A 4,897-nucleotide genomic window follows, 5' to 3' on the forward strand; every position below is an offset into this window, starting at 1 on the left:
CTCCAAGCTGAAATGCAATCCCAAAGTCCGGCCTTCGTCGAAGATTGCTTGGCCAAAATTTCGATCAATTTGATTGAAAAATGAGGGTGTGACAGTGCCGCCTCAACTTTTACAAAATGCCGGATATGACGTCATCAAAGACATTTATCGAAAAAATGAAAAAAACTTCTGGGGATATCATACCCAGGAACTCTCATGAAAAATTTCATAAAGATCGGTCCAGCAGTTTACTCTGAATCGCTCTACACACACAGACACACACAGACACACACACCCACACACACACACGGACACACATACGACCCTCGTCTCGATTCCCCCTTTATGTTAAAACATTTAGTCAAAACTTGACTAAATCGTAAAAATCGCCCAGCACCCTAATTAATTGTTGCCCTCCTCTTTCCCTTACCCTACCCCCCCCCCCCCCCCCCGCAACACCCCCGGCATACCTTCCCCTTTCGTAACAGTCCAAAATGCGTCCGGTTTCTGTGATTTATTAACCGAGCAAAATTCGTACGCGTTGATATATTTCGAAAGGTCACGAATAACATAAGGCCGGGCCGAATGCTAATTTACCGGTGTTACTCCAAACATGCTCCTACCCCCCCCCCCCCCCACCCCCACCCCCCACCTCACCCCCTCCCCGACAGGGAATTCAGTCACGCGGAGCCCTCAGCATAACACAAGACAAAGGGAAGAGACATTATGGAGGGGAAGAAGGAAGGGAGGGTTCCTGATGAGAGGGGAAGAAGGAAGGGAGGGTTCCTGATGAGAGGGGAAGGGAGGTGGTGGTGGTGTGGAGAGGGCGGGGGTGAAGGTGCTTCTACCAATGTATATAAGCCCAGGTGAGTGTTTCCAAATTAGTAGTTCACCTGTCTTTCGTGAGGAGGATACTTACCTTATCGTCACCTTTTTCTGTTAAAGGTGAGTTTTACCTGAACATTTGATTTCAGTACATTATCTGTTTGTTTTTTGTTTCTATCAGTTGTGTGTGTGTCTCTGTCTCTGTCTGTCTGTCTGTCTGTCTGTCTGTCTGTCTGTCTCTCTCTGTCTGTCTCTCTCTCTGTCTGTCTCTGTCTGTCTCTGTCTCTCTCTCTCTCTCTCTCTCTCTTTCTATGTGTGTGTGTGTCTCTCTCTCTCTATCTGCTTTTCTTCTATTACATTTCGCGTCATGGTCAGTTTGTTCTGTAATAATTGAACTTCGAGACAGGTGAATCTGTATGTTTGTGGGAAACACCATCAACAACAAAATGAAAAAATAGACCCAAAAAATACATTAGTTTTTTTTTTTTTTTTTTTTTTCCTTACACCTGTTCCTTGTCCCGGTGTGTTCTCACGCCGCCCCGTCCCTGCATGCACTCACTGCTCCAACCACCTCTGAATTTCGTTCAGCTGCCAGACTTGTCGATTTTACAGACGCTCCAGGGAGGGATGTCGGGTCGTTGCGGTAGGCTACCCTCGGAAGATGACACTGCACTTCTGCTGAGTCACTTCGACGGTGTTCAGTAGTGGGTCTGTCCCGAGCTAACGGACGCAGCCCACTACCTACTATGCCCCCTACTAACGACATTGACTGCTAAGTCGCGGAGCCAGACTGAGTGAGGGTCCCCCTCCAGAGAGCAGACCGCCACCACGTCCCTCCGTCGACCCCCCAGAACGTCACACGTTGAAGACTGACAGCAGAAGTACTATTCAGGGAAGGATGGAACAGGAACACTGAGACCAAGGTCACCATGAGAGCTCCGGGCATGAAGGGCCACAAGAGCAAGGACAATTTATAATAGTTAGTTAGTTCTTTAATAACATCCGACACCGACACATGCACAGTCTGGCGCGGACTTTACCATTGATCTTCTTCTGCTGTTATGACCAAGTTACCGAGACAGACTTCTTTTTCGAAATTCTTTGTCAGTTCCTGGGAGAAGTGACAACATGTTTTACGTGACGACATGCTTCGCATTATGACGTCTTCGCCAACTTCTTTTGCTTATGACGCCAGAAATGTCACATGTCACTTTTATTTGGAATACAGGGGTCAAGAAGAGAAGTCTTGGTTTGTACAGTCAGTGACGTTTGTCATTAAAACTATGCACACTATTGTAAAATAACTTCTCATATAACAACTATCACCGAGGGCCGGGACAATAGGTGAAAGAAAGAAAAGAATATTTCTGAAGTGCGAGGCAAGTTGATATAGGCCTATTTAATCTCACTGAAAGTAAAAAGATAACGAAAAAGACAAACACTCTAGCCATAAAACTCGGACAGCATGTTCTTGAAGAAGAAAAAATAATTAAGGAGAGAAAAGCAAAGAGGATTTGTTTCTGCAGACTTTATATCGCACAGAAGTACAGGTCAGTGACAGTTGCAACATTGATATCAACAAGTATGCACAAGACATTCGTTCACACCGAATGTCAATGCAGCTGCTCTTTGCAATAAATAACATCCACTCTTCCTATCCCTTCCCCCAACAAAAACAAGAAGAGTTCTAATAAAGACAGTGCATCGTACACAAGAAGATTTCAATACAATAATATTAGAATATGCAGATATTTTTATTTTTTTCTTGCGCAGGTTAATGATGTCGATTTTGCGTCAAACAAGATTTAGCCACTTTTTATTTGACGTGGAGATTATAGAAGAAAAAACCCTGACGTAGTAGATCCTACACAGAAACGTAAGAACGAAAGAGTTTATGAGGGAATAGAAGCGTAAAGACCCCCCCCCCCCCCAGTCACCATTTCCCTCTTTCTAGTTCTTCCCTCGACCCACCCCATCCCCACCCCGACCCACCCTCTTTGTTTTCTTCTTCTTTTCTTCCTCTTTCTCTCTCTCCCTCTCCCTCTTCTCTCTCGCTCTCCCCTTTAACGTTTTCTTTTGTCACTAAAAACAACAACACTAATGTTAGCTAGTGGACAGCGACACTTCAACATACGTAGACATAAAACCAGAACAAACAATGTCCACCGACACTTGAAGGTGTGGCCAGAACATGTTCTCTTTTATCGACTTTATCTGTCGAGTGACCGTGTCTTCCTCTTCTTCCGGTTGGTAGCCAAAGTCCACACGGACAATTATTGCCACTTGGTAGCCAAAGTCCACAAGGACAATTATTGCCACTTGGTAGCCAAAGTCCACAAGGACCATTATTGCCACTTGGTAGCCAAAGTCCACAAGGACCATTATTGCCACTTGGTAGCCAAAGTCCACAAGGACCATTATTGCCACTTGGTAGCCAAAGTCCACAAGGACCATTATTGCCACTTGGTAGCCAAAGTCCACAAGGACCATTATTGCCACTTGGTAGCCAAAGTCCACAAGGACCATTATTGCCACTTGGTAGCCAAAGTCCACAAGGACCATTATTGCCACTTGGTAGCCAAAGTCCACAAGGACCATTATTGCCACTTTGGGGATGAACGAGGTGAAGGCATTGGCAGAGGGGGCGTGGGCAGTTTTTGTGTCGAGGGCGTTCCGGTCCCTGCTGGCGCGTGGACAAAGAGAGGAACTCCGTTGGTCAGTGTCTCTGGTCAGACCGTCACGGCCATTACAAAGGTTCCACTCACGAGTGTACTCTTATAACAATTCATCCTCATCTGTTGAGTGGCTGTGTGTCTCTGGTCAGATCGTGACGGCCATTACAAAGGTTCCAAACACGAGTGTACTCTTATAACAATTCATCCTCATCTGTTGAGTGGCTGTGTGTCTCTGGTCAGATCGTAACGGCCATTACAAAGGTTCCAAACACGAGTGTACTCTTATAACAATTCATCCTCATCTGTTGAGTGGCTGTGTGTCTCTGGTCAGATCGTGACGGCCATTACAAAGGTTCCAAACACGAGTGTACTCTTATAACAATTCATCCACATGTTTGGAAATCACGGACATAAATCTTGCAGAGATGTAACGGTTGTCAGCGGACAGCGAGGCGTATCTGCGGAGGAGAGGAGGAGTACAATTAATTGTTTCGTACCGTCGACAGTGGGTGACAGTCCATCAGAATGTGTGTCAAGAGTTGTCACCTGATCGGACAATGTCCGGGTTAGGGTGGTGTCCGTTTTAACGACATGCTGAGTGCCTTCTCGCACTTACACACCTCTGAGATGTTGATTAAGTCGAACTCTGTGACACACTGTGATACAAACACACACACACTCGAATAGTGTCCCATTTACTGATTTAAAGAAAGAATTTTGTATAAACGAGGTAATATTCAGTTGAACCATTGCACAAAGAACAATCACAAAAGACGGGGGAAAAGGGCACGCATTACCATGATGGATGTTTTAAGAGATCGTTTCAACCCTCCTCCCAAGGAATATGCATTATCATGATGGTTTTTTTAGTTTTGTTGTTGTTTTACAAATAAAGAGTCTAGGCTGCATATCTCTGAACACTGCATTCTGACAATAGGGTACTCTAGAAACCTACTTCCATTCTGTAAGCAACCTCTGTGTTACTTTGGAATCACGCAGGTTTACATACGACTGGATGACTTACGTGTCCAAAGTGCGTGATGAGTGTGCTTGGCCCCTATGACTGTATTTTCTGCATTTGGCGAATTGTGTATTTGACTATCGGAAATGACAATGTAATTTAGCGACTGACCTTTCGTGGTTTTTTTAGTTTTCAATCTGAATCAAGTCCATCTTCTATTCTGTGACAGAATTAATTAAAATCGTATTTTTTTCTTGTTGAAAAAAAGGTTTAAAAAGTAATATTATGTATCTTTCACTTCTACACTATTATACACAGAGTGATACCACTAGCTTATCATCGTTCAAAGGAACATCACTTGATGCTGTATCTCTTGAAAAAAATATTACCATAAATGAGGTTCTCTGTGTTTCTGTCTGTCTGTCTGTCTGTCTGTACGCACAAGTTATTATTCATG

The 4,897-nt window shown here is 44.3% G+C and overlaps 1 protein-coding gene across 1 annotated transcript in view; it reads left to right on the forward strand.

Moving 5' to 3' along the window:
* The first annotated feature begins 868 nt into the window (after positions 1–868).
* The window catches only part of LOC138982703 (uncharacterized), a 7,414-nt gene continuing 3,385 nt past the window's right edge, over positions 869–4,897 (forward strand). The window contains exon 1 of the mRNA XM_070356031.1: positions 869–924. The gene's annotated coding sequence lies outside the window, so the exon portion shown is untranslated. The remainder of the gene's footprint in view (positions 925–4,897) is intronic.

Source organism: Littorina saxatilis, linkage group LG12, assembly GCF_037325665.1.
Source record: "Littorina saxatilis isolate snail1 linkage group LG12, US_GU_Lsax_2.0, whole genome shotgun sequence".
Classification (NCBI taxonomy): Eukaryota; Metazoa; Mollusca; class Gastropoda; order Littorinimorpha; family Littorinidae; genus Littorina; species Littorina saxatilis.